We start from the raw sequence: 19,468 nt of genomic DNA on the forward strand, positions 1-19,468 counted from the left end.
CCTTGCCTATGCAGAGACTTGAAAGAAGGATGGGTCTGTGGGACAAGGAAGGGAGGCCGTCCCATCCGCGGGAAGGATGTTTACCGAGGCACCGGGACATGAGAGCGTGGACTCAGGGAAGAGCTGATACTCATGGCCTGCATGTGGTATCTGTCCCACGTCACCTAGCGATGGCTCTAAAATCCGACCATGTCACCCACCTATTTGAAATAGGCCCACGCCTCTCCAGACTGGCATGTGGCATCTTTGCTCTTGGCCTCAGCCCACTCCCCACTGCCATGCTCTTCACTTTATTTTCCTTAAATGACCCTCTGCATCATAGTTTTCTCATGTATAAAAATAGAGAGCTGCATCAGGCCCCCTTAACTCAATTTCCTGCCTTTTTCTACAGAGAGCCTGACAACGACCACCAGCACCTGCTAACTGGAGAATGAGTATTTCATCTCCGAAACAGATTTCTCTTTACTCTTGCAGTTGAATGATACAGTTCCAGAAACATCCAGGTTCCTATGAATGTGGGTGGACTATCTCTGAAAGTCCATATGTAGGAGTCTATGAGAACAGAACACCAATCCATCACTTGTCAGATGTTTGAATAGTTATTGTGATCAGGATACTGTATGACCGTTATGACATATTATTAATCTACTGGAAAATAATTTGATCTTGCTTGTAGAGTGCACCTATAATATACATATTTGTTTATATTTATCTTAAATTTTATAATTCTATCGTAAGTGTTTAGAAACCAACTATTCAAGGGCCATATACAAAGTACGGTTTTATCGTACTTTGCTGCTTTTTCTTGTTTGGATAAAGTATAAATAGGGTACAGGAATCATATCTTACCAAAGCAAATATGTATCATAGTTTAAAAAAATGTTAACTTTGGGAACCATCAACCGTAAATAAGAAAGCATTGAAACTGTAGGAAGCAAATAGATCTGTTATCTAGAAATGAATAGAACACGCTGTGCAACTCAAATTTGATTCAGCAAGTAATTACTGGTCCCTCTTCTAGGCATCGTGGAGGACACTGTCACAATGGTGGTGATCATGGTCGTTCCACGAAGCAATGCCTCTGCCCTTGGCAGCTCTAGGGTAACACGACTCTATCAAGTCTACTGAAGAATCAGAGAATGGAGAACTTCCCACTCCTTTCCTTACCGCCAACTTCCAAAAGCAAGCTTTCTATAATTCGACTCTGCTGAAGAGGAAGTCCACGTAAAGCTCATCAGCCCTGTAATTAATCCAGCGCAGGTGGTGAAGAAGTGAAGTGGTGATGGACCCAGGCAGACTGAACTACAAATGCCGGAGTCTGCACTTCACTCCAGAAACTGATAGTGAACGTAAGGGGCCTTTTCCTCGCGTGCTCAGGCTGAATGTTATCAGCATAGAATTTCTGATAGTGCAGAGAAAAACCCTACGAGATACTACATGTGGCTCTCAGACCCGCTCCCTTCGCCATCCCTAAAGCCCCTCTCGGATCCCTCACTAAGCGAAGGATGCTGAATTGCACCAAGATTGTGTTTTAGACCATCTCCCTGTTTCTTTCCAGGTCCACTCTAGGAATGTATTTATTCTGGGAAACATATAGGAATATCTCTACTGCTAGCATCTTGGTCCAAGCTACCACGTAGTTCACCTGGTTACTGCAATATTCTCCTAACTGGTTTTCCCACTTCTGTCCTTGACTCTCTTTCAGTCTGTTCTCAACACAGTGGCCAGAATGATCCATGAAAAGGTCATTCCTTTGTTAAAACCCTGTAAGGCAGTCTGCCTACTCTCCTTCCCCGTTCTGTCCCATCATCTCTCTCACTGAGTCTCCCTCCACCCTCCTTTCTCGCTGTATGTTCCCTGCACTGGCCTCCTTGCTGTTTCTCCAACAGATCGGGGACCCTCTCACCTCAGGGTGTTTGTACTTGCTGTTCCCTCTGCCTGGACCACTCTTTTTCCTGTCCCTGGCTTATTCCCGCACTGTCTTCAGGTCTGGACTCCAATATTACATTCTCTATGAGGATTTCCCCGGCTGTTTTCTGTGAAATTGTAGCTCCCAGACGCTGTATTTCCTACTCTCCTTCCCTACTTTGTTTTTTTCTAGGTACTTATCATCATCTCATACATCATACATTACACATTTTCACTTTGTCTTTCTTTTGTCTCCTCCAACTGGAATGTAAGGTCTGTTTTCATGTGACTGTGTTCCCAGTGCCCGAATGGTGCTGGCACAGAGTAAGCACTTGATGTACGTATTTGTGGAGAAAATAAGTGAACGGGTGTGTGAAAACACGGGTATACTCCTACCTTATATTGCTTTTATGAGAATACTCTAGTTCCAATCCAAATTTTAGTTAGAGCGACACTTAGTTCTCATTAAGTAAAAAACATTTGCCCGTGGTGTTTCCTTTCTATGTGCCACTGTTTGAATTTTGTCTTTTCCAAGCTTAAAAGAATAACAGATTGAGTGCAAGTTTAATGCTTTCTGACTGTCACTTGTAGAAGGGAGCCCCTTGAGTTAGAAAGTGAACAATCTTCATGCTTTCCAGAAATATTCTCTTTGAGGAAAGGCCTCAGAAATAGCTTTTAAATATATCTTTGTGGGATCTACACATCCAAAGAGCAAAGAAATCTTTCAGCAGCAAGACCTATCATGAGACTAGGACTACTTTTACATCTGAGGTGGATGGTCACCTCAATGAGACCTCAGTTGGTCTAAGCCAGTTCTTCATCTTGATCTTCAGATATTTGAGAGAACATCTGGGTCAGGTCTATGCTGCATATGTATTTCCTTTTCCTTCCTTGACTTAATCAGAGAGTAAGAACAGCATCTTCTCTGCAGAAGGAAGACGGGGAGTCAACTGATCCGTCAGATACCTGTTTCTATAACATTTTGTTGGAACACAGCCACATCCTCTTGGTTGTGTGTTGTCCGTGAATATTGTCTACACCTGCATTCATGCAGGATAGAAGAACTGAGTACTTGTAACAGTGGCTGTATGGCTTGTGAAGCTTAACTTATTTACTTCTGGCCCCGGATAGAAAATGTGTGGATCCCTGACATCAGGCTACAACCAATTCATGTTGGGGAGGCCACCCAAAGGCAGTTAGCCACATGGAAGAGGAGAAAACAGAGGTTTCATAATCCACAGAGTGGCCACAGTCTTTAATTAATTAATAGGCAATTACATATTTTCTCAGTTTGTATCATCACTTGGTCCTGTTACATTATTTGTAAATATAAATTTTCTAAACAGAACCATTTATTCTCATTGACATATTGAAATTCAGAAGTATTTCGTTTTAATTATGGATTGGTTTTCAAGTAACGGTGACTTCTGCCACTAATTTTCAGTTCCTTTGCAGCTTTTTAGGTCAAGTGCTATTGTATAATAAGCACCACTGCATTTTTTTTTTTTTTTTTTTGCGGTACGCGGGCCTCTCACCGCTGTGGCCTCTCCCATTGCGGAGCACAGGCTCCGGACACGCAGGATCAGCGGCCATGGCTCATGGGCCCAGCCGCTCCGCGGCATGTGGGATCTTCCCGGACCGGGGCACAAACCCGTGTCCCCTGCATTGGCAGGTGGACTCTCAACCACTGCGCCACCAGAGAAGCCCACCACTGCATTTTTATAACACACATTACACTATAATTTACCTGTGTTTTATATGTATCTTTTAATATATGATTGAAATTTGTTGCAGTGATTAGTTTTGATGAAATCGTATCTCTTTAAACATAACTACTTCACGGTGGAAAAGTAGGTAGCATTAATGCTGTAGTTAATTTGGTCATCCAGTCAGGTTTTATGAAAACAACTTGCTTCTTGGATTTTCTTAAAACACAGCACCTATAGCTTTAATGTGTCTTATTTGTAGCATATCAAGATAGACTATATTGAAATGTCTATTGAGATGTGTGATAAATAATCAAAATTAAGCACTGTGTTGAACGTTCGAGAAACTTTCAGAATGTGTTATCTGCATTTGGGAATCTCCAGGAAGGCTCTACTTGGAAGATTTGTCATTTGTTTAAATTAGTGAAGTTGGTATAATAGAGACAAAGTGACAAACCCAGCCTTCCAATATTTACTGGGAAATACAAGGCCATGTCACATTTTTAGTATTCAATGCAACTTTAGTGGTCTGAAAAAGTTAGGTCTCTGTAAGCGTATCACAGTCAGATTTATGTAGGTACCGTGGAAAACAGAGGAGACTTCTGCCTATAACATAGGCTTAACTGTATAGCCATTAAATCACAAATAGAGACTGTATCTGGCACTGCATTGTTGCAGTACATTTTATCCTTAAATCATAAAGTATTAACAACAAAATTTACCACTTGTGGAGTCTCACGTGTGCCAGGCCGGCTCTGTGTGCTTTCTGGGTATCATGTCATGTGTGCTTTACAAGATCCTTCCAGCTCTATTTTGCTGATGAGGAAACTGAGGCTTAGAGAGTTTAAGTAACATGTCAGGAACACAGAGAGGAAGTAATGGCACCCAGTTTTGGCTGATTCAGTCTATGGGATTGGATCCTTTGCAGTGTACTACTACCCTCAATAGGTGTAATCTTAGCTTTTTGATTATGGGAAAAAACTTAAATGGATTCTCTCTTCACATCTGTTTTTATGTCTTGTACAAAATGGTTAAAAACAGAGTTCTTTCCTACCTTCTATCACATCCTGCACCCTCAACCCTGCATCCCTTATATTTGCATGCTCCATTACATTTTAGAGATCATTCTAAGTAAAATTAAAAAATGATTTTTTCAAAGCATTACAGTCATCCTTCTCTTCTTTATCCTTTTCCTAGGTTCTTAACTATGATGTTGTAAATCTCACCTATCATTCCTGCTTCCAAAGGTGCTTTCTCATTAAAAAAAAAGAAGAGAGAAACACAGAAATTCCAGTGTTATGGCAGACAGCTGGACTTTGTTGAGATGACTTAGGTCTGGAAGGTGTTCGTCCTACTGGACATTTCTGGAAACAAATATTTTAGCTTGATTTATGGTGCTGGAATAATTATTGTTATTTTACGGACTCCACATACTTCCATTGGAAGAACAACATTTGGAAAGCATCTTCCAATCGTCCAGGCACCATTCCCTGCCCTGAATTACTTCCACTTAATTAAACCAGGTGGTACTTTGCGTCAACAAATTTTAGATAATGCCTGTAAAGGGACGTGAAGGTGAAAAGTACAATTTAGCGGGACACGTTACTGATGTGATGCCATCAGCCCGGATAATGACAAGTAATTGAGAAGCCCCTTCTCTGTACACTTTCACGTACAGACAATCGTTGATGTCTAGATGTCTACGGCATCTAGACATGGTCTGGAGGGCACGCTGTCTCTCCACAATCATGGGAAACTTTGGGGAAGAACCGAGGTTGTTTCACGCTGACCTCCTTTTCCCCTCTCCTGGCTCCTGGACTGTCTGCGGAATGAGCAAAAAATTATTTTGCAGCATCTAGAAGTCAAAGTGTGCAGTCACGTTGAGTGCATCTGACTGAATTTCCACTTCTTCCTTTGGAAGAATATGGAGAAAAGGAGGTGAAATTTTTCACAAGCAGTTAATAGATTCAGCAAAGCTTGCCTAATCATTTCAATCATTAATAAACGATTATTGACTAGTTCTTAGTCTACCCCATTCCAGAAAAGATTTGAGGTGATGCACATGAATGTGTAAAGTAAGGTTAAAAGTATGCATGAATACGAAGTCCAGACAGAGGAAATATAACATGGAGATCAAGGCTGGGGAGGATCAGAGCCGAACAACTCAGGCCAAAGTGAATAAAGCCGAGTTGTGCTTGGCTCTGAACTTCCCGTGACTGACTTGGAAAGGGAACCATGACTAGTAAAGTCTAAATTTAATTCACCGAGAAGAAACTAGACAAACATTTCGGTGCCTTTTTCCCCATTATTTTGAGCAGTAAAAGTCACAGAGGGTCAAAGCTTTTGTTAAGTCCCGTCTTGTCCTGGTAGCCATTTTTAGGGAAGTGAATTGATTCTTTCCTGCCACAGATAACATAACTAAATGGATTATTCCATTCCATTACACGGAACCTGGAAAAAAAATTCCTCTCACAGTGTAGTCAGTTTAGATCTGGGCTGGAATGAATGCACTTCTAGAATCTGACTGATTCACTCTCAGTTCAGTTATAAGGGCCAACTCCAGTGATGCTGTTTAGAACTCCAGGGAGCCAGACTCACTTCTTCTTCTCTTTCCTCCTGGGTATTCCTGTTCCGAGGACTGTGGCCGCGGTCTCAGACCTCCCTGTTAGGAATTGGGAAGGGTCTGACATTTTACCCTACTGGCAAGCCGACAAGTGAGCCTGACTTCATTCATGACTCACAGGAACAGCAGCAGCTGGAGTATCCCGGGCTCCAGTTCCCACCCGGCCACATAAAGAGGGCTACGGAGGCCCGCACAGTTCCCGGGTTGCATTACAGGAGAGGAACTCTGAGCTTGAGGAGCCCGGCTAGTTCAATATTTTATCATGGGCAGTGAGCATGCTGCTCCTTCGCCCCAGAGAAAGACATTTATCTCTGTCTTCCAAGGTAGTTAGTTATGCAAACACCCTCAGTTAGGAACAGTGACAATTAGTGCCTCTGCTTCTAAGAAACGCAGAAATGTGACAGACCTACTGTCCCACAACAGTGCTGTCACACCTTTATATCTCTTCAAATACTATGTGTCCCTGAAAATGAAAATTTTCAGAGCTACTTTGTTTTTTCAGCCTTCTTGGTGACTATATTTTATTTTTTAAAACTTTTATTGGAGTAGAGTTGATTTACAATATGGTGTTACTTTCTGCTGTACAGCAGAGTGAATCAGTTATACATATACATCTATCCACTCTTTTATAGATTCTTTTCCCATATAGGCCGGTACAGAGTATTGACTAGAGTTCCCTGTGCTATACAGTAGGTCCTTATAGTGATCTGTTTTATATATAGCAGTGTGTGTGTGTGTCAATCCCAATCTCCCAATTTATCCCTCCCCTGCCTTATCCCCTGGTAACTGTAAGTTTGTTTTCTACATCTCTGACTCTATTTCTGTTTTGTAGATAAGCTCATTTGTACCCTTGCATTTTAGAGAAATCTTACCTCTCTCTGGATTTTCATTGTAACCTCTACCAAGATTTTGTTATTAGTCTTCTAATATATACTTCCCTGTTTCTAAGGGTTTCGTATGAGTCAACATTTTTTTCTCAAGGAGGGTCTAGGGTATTGGAGGGCCAAAACCGCTTTTGGAGCTTATCTTGTACCACTATAGCACTCAATGTTGTAGATGGTATGTATATATGAAATATGTGGCCCTTTCATATATATGAAATGAAAATGAAAAATGAAAAATAATTGCCCATACTTTCCAATTTGTCATGCTACAATGCGCAAAGAAACAGAATTCCTAAGAATCTGAAAGTTTTTATGATTTCATAGCTGTAGCACGCCAAGATTCTCCAGCCAAATCTCGGCTTTACTGGAATTTAATCACGGTGTGTTGGTGACTCGTGTTGATTCATCTCTGATTCAACGTAAGGGATGGAAGAGACTCTCATGAGACAAGGGTGGCTCTACTTTTATCCAGGAGCTTTTTGCCTAAATAGGGCCAGCACTGTGAAGAAGACAGGTGGCAGCATGGTGGAAGGCAAACCTGTGGGTGAGCACAACCCACGTCGATACTAATTAATCAAGCAACAAGTCCATGTTTGCTGAAAATTAGCTGGGTATCTGCACTGGGCGAGTCTTGTCAGCCTGGCTTCTGGTACAGAAGCAGAGAATGAGACCAGCCTGTGTACTTGAACTAAGTCAGGAACCGAAGTAAATACTTTTCCTTTTTTTCTGCCTATCTATAAAAAAGCAAAATACGTTTTAAAACGGAATTAGAAGTCTCGCCTATAGAACATGACTTTATAGATGCGTGAGAGGCACTTTAGCCTAGCGGGCATCATAGGCTTTGGGGCTTGGTTGAAATCCGGACTGCACCACTTAAGCACTGAGTCAGTTTAAATTACATGAGTTTCCAGAGTTATCAGTAAATGTGGAAAATAAAGCCCACTTCTTGGAATATTTGAGAATTAAATGACGTAATGGATGTCAAGCACCCAGCGGATGTACATCTGGTACATACAGTTGGGCCCCAAAAGGGTGATTTTCATTATGATTAAACAATTGAGCCATAAGGAAGATTTGAGGCTGGAAAAGTGGGGAGGTGATCGAAGAAGAATTAAAAAGAGCAGAGTTGGCCGAGGGATGAATCGGCAGAGAACAGCAGATGTTTAGGGCAATGAAACAATTCTGTATGTACTATAATGGTGGATACATGTCATTGTACGTTTATCCAAACCCGTAGAATGTATAATACAAGGTCAAGAGTGGACCCTAATGTAAACGATGGACTCTGGGTGGTTATGATGTGTGTTGTAGGTTCATCAGTGGTAACAAATGTAGCCCTCGGGCAGGGGATGATGATGGGGGAGGCTGTGTGTGGCAGGGGGGAGGGGGTTAGATGGAAAATCTCTGTACCTTCCACTCAATTTTGCTGTGAACCTAAAAGTGCTCTAAAAAATAAAATCTGTTTAAAAAAAAACAGCCCTTAGAAGCATCCCCCAAGTAGGGAGTGACCCAAGGGATATGGGACGATTTTAACTATGAGCCAGGTTACCCACCAGGACTCTGAAATGGAGGAAAAAAGATGACTACCCTTCAGTGGACTATCCTGATTATTGATGGATTAAATGAAGAATCTCATTCTTCAGGGCCACAAAGAAAAAGCATTAAATTTTGTAACCCTATCAATCTTTGTAAATTTTCCACGCTAAAAGTAGACAACTTACATATAGGGGCTTTGCCTGAGTCTCAAGTTGACTTTTTGTATTTTTTACTTGCTTTTTTAGATAGTCCCATTATAAACCATAAAATCAAAATTATGATGTAGAGAGTAATAGTTTCTTTGTCAAAGTGAAATAAGGTAATTGGTAGTTTTCCAAGATGGTCTGAAGGGGGTGTGTTATATTTATGTGATCTAAATCCATTGGTTAAATGCACAGGGATTAACATCTGTTAAAAGAATTGTGCTTGGCATGCAGGTGTTTCAATATTTGCATTTAGTATGTGTTTCAGAAACGGCCTCTGAGAAAAACATTTATATAACGATCTGGTGGTTTTATTGTCTAAATCCGTCCGGACAGTCATTTTGTTACCCAGACTTTGTGACCCTCTTGCAAGCTGTAAACTATTTAACGAAGTGAGTACATTGAGAAAGATGACAGACTTTCAAACTCGGGGGGAAAGAGTCTTATATGAGAAGAATCAGCTTTTCCCCTGGAGACTGCACCTAATATGTGAACAGCAAAAACAATTACATTGGTGATTTCGGGAAGTCCAATAAATTTCATGGCACAGTACTACTTTTGAAATATTACATCATTCAGCAAAGCTTAGGCTCGTATACTAGCTGAAATGAACTAATCATGAATTAATTACCATCAGTTCGCTTTTGTGAATGGAGTGCAGAGGTAGCGCTCTGGTTTCATTGCATTCAGCGCCTTGCAGCTTAACTGTGCTGCTGTTTAAGCGTCCCTGTACCCACAGGTGAGGGCGCTCAGGGTGGATTCCATCCAGTGAGGATCCCCTCTCACTGTGGGGACTGACACAACCATTCCCTAAGCCACGTTGTTAAAATAAGTTGTGCTCTTACACACCATTGTAAAACAATTATACCCCAATAAAGATGTTTTTAAAAAAAACAATTGTAAGAAAAACAAAAAAGAAAAGAAAATAAGTTGTGCTCTGGTCCTTTGTTTTGTAGGTAACGTGGCGGGGGTGGGGGGGAAGTAAATGCAGCGTTTCCCCAGGGATTTGTGGCTTAAAATTAGAAAGAAAACAGGGGAATCGGTTGATTTTGCACATTGCCAGATTATCCCCCGAGCTCATGAAAACTGGGTAAAAGCAGAATTATGAATGATTTCTACTTTATAAAAACCACACGTGGCTATGATAGCACATGATGACTCACTTTGGCTTAACTACTTTTCAAGTGCTTTAAATGTCTTCAGGGTGTGTGGATAGCCCGTCAGAAATTAATGTTTTGTGTATAAACAGCAATTAGTTTTTGATGTTAGTATCTGCCATGTGGCGTGTTCACCACAATGACTCTGCTTTTTGACTTCTAGATAGTTCCTGAATCAAGGTTATTTCAGGGCACTTTGGAAATTCACCCAGGAAGTTTCAGTTGAAGCAGATTTCAGATACCTCGTGGCTTCAGGTAATGGACTCCATCAGCTGAGGGTGGGGATGTGTTACGTGGGATTGTGATTCGAGTTTTGTCTGATGCCTTGTGGAACAGTCTGCACTTTTCTGGGCTTGGATCAGCCATCTACTGGATTTTCTTCACTGAACACATACTAGCATTTCTCACGATTGCTGTAGCCAGTCCCGTAAACTCTACCTTATCCATATCTCCTCCTTTGGTGGTTTGCACGGACCAGAAAAATCTCCAGAATTTTTGGGGGGAGACCTATGTCGATAGTCAACTTTTGATTTTGCCCATTATGGGCGTGAAAAATACTCTTATCATCTAAAAACATGAGAGTACATTTTCACACCCCAAATTGAGAAAGATATAAAGCATGAATGAAGAAAAGCACTGTAGATTGAGTAAATTTAACTTATGCAGAAGTCGTTCCTTATTTTTCTCATTTGGGTGACAACTTTGCCATGGGTTGACATCTAGCAGGAGAGTGTTGAGAATCATTGACAGGTTTGGAAATGCCTTTGTCTTGGCATCAGGGACCTGGGTTGGGGTGAGATACCAACTCCAGGTCAGCTATTGGGTTTCTCTGAGGCTCCTCTGGGAAGAGGGGATGGGAAACCTGGCCTGGCCTTTCTCTCAAGGTTATTGTGAAATTCACGTGGAATAATGTACGCAAAAGTGTTTTGGGGGCCATAAAGCACAATGAAAGTGAGGTTGTTTTATTGCAAATTTATAGAAGATGATAATGAGGTGCTGGAACCCTCTGGTTAGGCACAGCATCAGGAATCAAATGAGGAATCACCTCCTGGTTTTTCCACTGAGCATGCAACGCCTTCTCTAGTCTCCAATGGGTAAAGGATGTAGAGGTTTTAATAGAGCTGGTTTAGACCTTTTCCTGAAGCGCCCTCCTACTGCTACTGGCTCCTTGAAGAAAGCAATTTTTTTTTTCTTTTTGGCCGTGCCTTGCAGCTTGCGGGGATCTTAGTTCCCCAACCAGGGATCGAACCTGTGCCCCCTGCAGTGGAAGCACAGAGCCTTAACCACTGCACCGCCAGGGAAGTCCCATAGAAATGCTTCTTTTCTTCTCTGTGATGGCCCTTGAGAAAGGCAAAGAAATTTAGTTGCTGAGACCCAGAGATGCTCTGGGGAGCACATGGAGAGGTGTGGTACCCAACTCCTTGCTTGGCATGTTGTACTGCTAGTAAAGCTCTAAAGACCTTGAGATGTCCTTCCTGGATGTTGTCTGCCCTGCTTCTCTTGGACTCTGCATACACCTCCCTTTGTTCCTACTACATTCTATTTAATTATGTACTAATATGCCTCTTTCTCCTGGTATGTGCGTCCTTCAGAACAGGGTCTTTATCTTTCATTTTTATGTTCCCATCACACAGTAGATTCTTATTAAATGTTGAACTCAACCAAACATGGGTCTTTTTTGTGACAGCCACATGAGTCTGTTTACAGATATTAAACTGATGGCCCAAATCTTCATGTCTTTTTTTAATGAGGGTTGCTGATAAATCATATATTTCCTATTTTTTAGTTGCTCACTTTTTCCGGTGTCAAAAGCAAAACCTTATACAAACTTTGTTGCCTCTTGTTAGTCTGGCTCTGTACTCAGGTCTAATATTGAAGGCAAGTCTGAGTTTTAATTTCTTACATGATTTTAAATCCAGGTAATATGTATATAAGGAATGCAGTTTAAAGGGCACAGAAGTGTGTGCAGCATAAATGAAGTCTCCTTTTTCTCTGTGTCTCAGAGCCTGCCACCTCTCCTCTCTGGCTGAAATTGTTACCTGTTTCTTGTATATTCTTCAGAAATAATTTACACACACATTTTTAACATATACACATTGTTCTACATGGTGCTGGATATAATACAGTTGATGAGTAATCTTATTTTTCCCTACACAAACGTATACATATTTCATGGGTCACACAAGGTCACGTAACCAAATCACATTTAGTATATTTCAAGTGGGAAAGAAAATAGGTATCAATTTGATTTCATATTTAAATTTTTACTTGACGTTTTACACCCTTAAAAAAGACTGCAGGGCCATACATTTAAAAACTTTATTCATTGAATCTTGACTTCAATTTCTTTCGAAAGGGTACAATTATCATTGTAACTTGATGCTGAAAATCAACCTAATAACAAGTTTGACTCAGCAAGGCTTCATGCATTTTCTGAGAAGATTTCTAAAAATATCCAGTTCAATTGGCTGACAGGTTGCTAACTGGCTAAAGCAGGTGAAATATACATGAGCTTCAGAAATGACCATCTTCAAGAAATTCTTGTATACCTTAGTATACATGTAGGTGACAAGCAGTCATACTTTTCGGCTAGGATTCTGGATGGTGATGAGCACCTGAGACACCCTTATTCTGGGTCTTCAGGACCCACTGAGGCTAAATCTGTTTCTGTATTTCATTTTACCCATAGCATACTATTGTGAAATAAACAGCAAAAACAGGTAAAGAAAAACAACAGAAGCAATGACAAGAAAAAAATGTCATCACAAAGCAAACTGTAGCTTGAAGTTTATTTACAGACATCGAGGAGAGAGTATCTTATAGATTTGCTCTACTGATGGTGTGGGATTTATAAACAGGCAATATAGAATGAGAACTGCTGAGACAGAAAAATCTCATTCCTTAAATCTGTCTCATACTGTCTGACTTTTACATTTCCATTAAAAGCATGATTATTTTTGTCGCCACCTCCCTACGCCCAACGTCTTGGAATAATCTGTTATTCTTTTCCCTCTAATATTTTTAACCAATCACCCAGTCTAGCTGCCTCTTTTTGAGCATCTAATATCTGCCCCAAACCCTATATGATCTAAGTCTCACAATACCCTGTCAAGTAATCATTATTATTCCCATTTTCCCAATGAGAAAACAGAAGTTCAAGGAGGTTAAATGAGGGACTCTGTGTCACTGAGTTTATAAGCAAAAGAGCCAGACTTCAGGGCCTGGTTTATCTGTCGCCCAAACCTATTTTTTCCAGTGATGGAAACTCTCCCTCTCAAGGAACACTGGTACTATCTATGGAGTTTACCTCCTAAATGTTATGATTATATTTAAGAATCAGGGACACAGATTTAGATTAATCATAATCCTTGGTTCAAGACACTTTCATTGCTGCTTCATTCATGGCCATCTTCTTTTTTGTTTGGTGTTTCTGTTTTGATGTAATAATAATTAATAATAATAATAATGTGAACTCCTTCCCAACCTGAGAGAGAGGACCTTGAGAATAACTTACACCTATTCAATAGCTCTCAGATCAATCTTCTTTCAATCCCCTCTGCTACTTAAAAGCCTAAATATCTCACTTTGGGGCTCTTTAAATGCCTCATAATTGGCATCTATCCAATGTTCTTTTCTCCAGTCCACTCTCTGAACATCTCTTACTGACTGATATTATTTTATTTATTTATTTATTTGGCTGCACCAGGTCTTGGTTTGGGCACGTGGGATCTTTTAGTTGTGGCATGCGGGCTCGGTCTTGGTTTTGGCACGTGGGATCTTTTAGTTGTGGCATGCGGGCTCTTAGTTGTGGCATGTGGGATCTAGTCCCCTGATCAGGGATTGAACCCGGGGCCCCCTGCATTGGGAGTGTGGAGTCTTAACCACTGGACCACCAGGGAAGTCTCCAGATTGATTTTATTAAAATACAACTCTCTTCACATCATTATCTTGTTCGGAATCTTTCCCTCTCCCCCCTGTAATTCTACACTGGCCTTTGGAGACCTCTAGTATGTTACCTCATCCTCCACTCTAGTTATATCTCACAGTCTAGATAAACCAAAGTGTTCATGCTTCTCAGACTATCCCCCATGTTCTTATCCTTAGCACCGCAAGCCATTCTCTTTGCTTGTTAAGTTTTCTCCTCCAATCTCTGACCATTCGGTCACCTCTTTCATGAGGTTTTCCTTGATTCTCCCAACCAGAAGGAACTCTGCACTCCACAAATCACTCATATATTAGTGTATATCCCATGGTTCTTATCACCTACCAACTCATGTTACAATAATTTATCTTCTTGTTTTATTTCCCTTAATAGATTGTAAGCTTCTTAGAGATAAGAATATTCTAAATTTAATTTTTGTATATCTCATCAGCGTAGTCGTTTCCTTTTCTTTGCCCTTGTATGAGGAAAGGATGGGTGTCCATTAACCTCAGGTGTTCTCCAGCATCAACCAATTCCTTGTGCCCTTCCTTCTCAAAGTTGTTCTTCTCTTGTTTTCCATGACTCATGGCTTTCTCCTATCTGTGCATTGACTACGTGGCAGGTGGAGACGGTTTAGTGGGGTAGGAGCAGAGGAGACGAGGGAGGGGGGACAGGCAGTACCCAGTGACTGGGGCTATGTCAATTGTCTGCAGGGAATTGATGTAAACACATTGACAGGCGAGACTATGACAGTATCACTGCTCCTTATTTCAAGGGTAAGGAGTGACTGGAATGGATGTTAGATCAAGGAAAAGGAGGTGGATGGGGGCTTCAGTTTGACTCCTGCCACCTCTGCTCCTTCTGGTGCATCCTAGATGATTAGTCATCCTTACTACGTTGCATAATCACACCTTGCCCGTGAAGAGCATATTGTAATTCACAGTATTTTGAAGATTAGGAAAATAGATTGATGAAATTTCTTTAATTCCTTTATTTACTGTTTAGGAAGTCTGTAGTACATCACTCTTAGCCTAAAAGAATGTAGGAACTTCTGGGAGACAGAACAGAGTCAATATTTTTATTTTTTAAAATTTTTATTTATTTATTTATTTTTCGTGTTTTTATTTCTATGTATCTATTTATTTATTTATTTATTTTTGGCTGCGTTGGGTTTTAATTGCTGTGCGCGAGCTTTCTCTAGTTGCGTCTGCTCTTTGTCACGGTGCACGGGCTTCTCACTGCAGTGGCTTCTCTTGTTGCGGAGCACGGGCTCTACAGCACAGGCTCAGTAGCTGTGGAACACGGGCTGACTTGCTCTGTGGCATCTTCCCGGACCAGGGCTTGAACCTGTGTCCCCTGAACTGGCAGGCGGACTCTTAACCACTGCGCCACCAGAGAAGCCTGCTCTAGTGGTTTTGTAGATTTACACCTCCATTGAAAACTTGCTAGCTGAAGCCCTTAGGAAAGAGGGAGGGAAGGAGAGAAGGGGAGGGAGGGAGAGAGAGAGAGAGAGAGAGAGAGAGAGAGAGAGAGAGAGGCGCGTGGGAGGGGGAGTGAAGGAGGGAGAGAGGCAGATTATTTTTAGCTTGACTTCTAAGTCAGGGCAGAGAGGAAATAGTCACCAACGTTCATGACATTTATGTCTAGGTGATGAGGCCTGTCATGTTACTAAGTTGTTCAGGATTTCAGTGATATTTCTTTTAAAATATAACCTACAGATTGAATGTACTTAAGAAAAATTCCAGAAGAAAACTCATTTCCAAAGAGGTTTTTGGTTGTGATGCTGAGGAATGTGTGTTATTGATCTTGTAATAGAAATAATGACTTCAACCAGGTTTTCTAAGAAAATGAATGACTGCCCCAGGTTAATGGCCTTGAGGCAATCTCCCAGTCAGCCCTCCATCCTCAGGAAATGCCCCAGGCCTTGATCATTATTGTGTAAATAATACAAAAGTGGGTATAGTTCTCTGGTCAGATGGGAAACATACACCCTTATTCTCTCCTGGATTCCCTTTATGACAATAAGAATAACATATTAGGGGAAAAATGCAACAATTTTGCTACCAATGCAAATAAATAGTCTTGTTTAAACAAAATTATTAAACATAATATTAAATAAACTTGAACTCTGTATGTCTGAGTGAGAAATAATGGAAAACTCCACACTCAGAATTCTTCAACAGCTATAGTTACAGCTAAGTAGAGCCAAATATTGAATTGAGAATAATGCAATTACTGTCGTATTAGATATTTCAAGTTAAAATCAGGGTTAAATTAGACACATAATCGACTGCTTTAATGGTTGCAAACAAAAGACGGTGCTGAAATTTACTTTTAAAATTAGGACCTTATATTCTCATAAAAATATCTTATGGAACTGCGTTTGAAAAGTTTTCAGATAGATATTATGATGTATAGGGATAGTTTTCTTATCTTAAAATATCAAAGGATTTTTATGGTCTTTTCATGGGCTTATTTTGCATTCCAGGATCTTCAAGAAGGCAAATAGTAAAATGAAAAACACGTGCAGGAAATTAGGATTGCAGTTGCCTGGGCCGCTGAAGGGGTTGCTACTGAGGGGGAAAGGCCTCGGAGGGGATCTTCTTATGTTGAATGGAGATGTGCATGCATAACATCGTCCCGAATCCCAAATCCAGGTGTAGAACTTGTACACTTTAAATATCTCACAATTTTATTTGTCAGTTATACCTTAATAAAACTGGAAAAAAGTAAATTTTTTAAAAATGCTCTTTCTTGCTGTGAGAGTTCTTATACTTGGGGGATCAGCTCTTTTTCTAAATGATTATCCAGGTGTCACGACACTATTTATTAAAAAGTCCATCTTGTCCTCACATATGTGATATGCTACCTCAACTAGAATTGATGTTTCCATAGGCAGTTGGATTTACGTTGACACTTTCCTTTCTGTTGTATCAGTCTGGCTGTTTATTCGTCTGCCATGTTTTGATACGGAGAACTGCTAATCACTTCTCTCTTGGTTATTCTTCCTAAGGGGCTTATCAGTAATTTTTCATCTATTTTATATTTATACATGGGTTTTAGAGCCAACTTACTTAATGCCAGGAAAAAAAATCTCATTTATATATGTGTTTTTCTGGAAAAATCACATTACATTTCTATTACTTAGAAGGATACTTGGTATCTTTTTGTTGAGTCATCCTGATGAAAAGCAAGGGCTGTCTATTTGTTCGACCTCACTTTTGTCTTTCAGGAGTGTTTGTAATATTCCTCATGTAGGTTTTGTACATTACTGTTAATGTACAAAATGTTTTTTAGTTTTTGTTGATGTTTTTCCTGTACTTACATCTCCTGACTCGTTATTATTTATATACATTATGGCTATAGATTTTTGTATTATTTTGTATCTTTCTAACTTACTGAATTACTTTATTTATGATAGTTTTATCACTGATACCAATATTCCAAGAAGAGTATTATACCATGTGAAAATACTCTCTTCAATTATTTTCTCTTGTTTCATTGCATTAGCTAATAAATCCAATTCTGTGTTGAACAGTTCAATAGAATAGTAGGAATTCTTCCCTTGTTCTGGATCTTGGTGGAAATGCTTCTGGTGTTTACCTAGTAAGTCACTGACTGGTTTTAGAAATGAGGTAAATTTATTTTTATCAATTTGAAGAAAAATCCATGGTTTTCTATTTTACAAAGTGATTTTATCAGAAATGAGTTTTGAATTTTGTTGAATTTTTTTCAGTATCTATGTGAATAGTCAAATTTTCTAAAGATTTTAAAAAAATGGTGGTCATACTAATGGATTTCTTAATATTGAATCACTCTTGCTTTCGTGTAGTAAGCCTTACTTGGTCAAGATATATTATTTTTTTAATATGCTATTGGAGTCTATTTCCTACTATCTCATTTAAGATTTTTTTGTCCCAATATTTCAAAGTGAGATTGGTCTGTGTTTTTTCTTTACTATGCTATTTTATCAGGATTATGTATCTATACCATATTTCCTTTGTAATAAAATTTTTTAAAGTGTCTTGTCTATGCTTGGAAAAATTAAAGTAGCATTGGATTATTTAGTCTTTGAAGGTTTGTCTGAATTCCTCTGTGAAACCATCTGTACATGGTAATTTTTAAGGGCTAGTTCCACATTTCTTCTATGAAAACTGATCCAAGTTTTTGTGTTTTTTTTTTTAAGAAATCTTTATACGGGTCTACAATAAAAGAATAATGGCCCCTAAATGTCTCCATGCCCCAATTCCCTGGGACCAGTGACTATGCTATGTTGCATGGGAAAAGGGAGGGTGCCAGTCTGATTAAGGGTAAGGACTTGAGGTGGGAAGATTATCCTAGACTATTTAATCTTTTGAGAACTTAAAAATGCATAACGTTTTTTTTCTTTTTATGCTGGATCAGAGAGATACATTGTGAGAGGGACCTGACCTGCACCCACTGTTGCTGGCTTTGAAGACTGAGTGAGGGGCCATCAGCCAAGGCTTGTGGTGGCTTCTAGGAGCAGGGAACGACCCTCAGCTGACAGCTGGTAAGAAAATAGCCACAAGGAAACAAATCCTGGCAACACACGGATGAGCAGGAAAGAAATTCTCTAGAACCTCCAGAAAAGGAAGCAGACTGCTGACATCTTGATTTTTGTTCAGGGAGACCGACATTGGATTTCTGACCTTTAGAAATATAAAATAATAAATTTTTGTCAAGCCACTAAGTTTGCCAAAGGAATAAATAAATAAATAGATTATTGCTTTAAAAAAATTGTGTTAAGACACTAAGTTTGTGGTGACTTTTTATGGCAGCAATAGAAAACAGGGTCAAATTTGATAAATGCATTTTATAGGAAAGGGACTATTTTAGCTAGGTTTTCAAATTTATTTTCATAGAATTATACAACATGGAGTCATAATTTTCAAAGTTTTATCTATTTATTTCCCCTTGGTTATTTATTATTTTGTGTATTTGTACTTACTCTCTTTTTCTTCAATGAAGTTACAGATAATTTTCCTTACGGCTACTTTCAGGTAATCTGAATCAGCAGTCTTGGATGAGAAGGCTAAAGGCCGTATCTTACCTGATCTTTGCCACTAGACTGGCCCCATTAGCTCCGTGATGGTTTTGAGAAGACGGGGCCAATCTTACCTCCTGCTAAATCTGCCTCTTATAATTCTCTTTTTAAAAAAATTAAAAAATTTTTTATTGGAGTATAGTTGATTTACAATGTTGTGTTATTTTCAGGTGTACAACAAAGTGAATCAGTTATACATACGTATTCCACTCTTTCTTAGATTCTTTTCCCATATAGGCCATTACAGAATATTGAGTAGAGTTCCCTGTGCTATACAGAAGGTTCTGATTAGTTATCTATTTTATATATAGTAGTGTGTATATGTCAGTCTCAGTCCCCCAATTTATCCCTCCCCCCACCCTTATAATTTCTCTTGCAGGAATGCTAAACTTGGCAAGTAAGAGCCAAGTCTCACAAATATTCTGATTTTTTCCCCAGTTAGTCTCACTCACGGTCTCTATCTG

This window comes from Stenella coeruleoalba (genome assembly GCF_951394435.1).
Source record: "Stenella coeruleoalba genome assembly, chromosome: 7".
NCBI classification, from domain to species: Eukaryota; Metazoa; Chordata; class Mammalia; order Artiodactyla; family Delphinidae; genus Stenella; species Stenella coeruleoalba.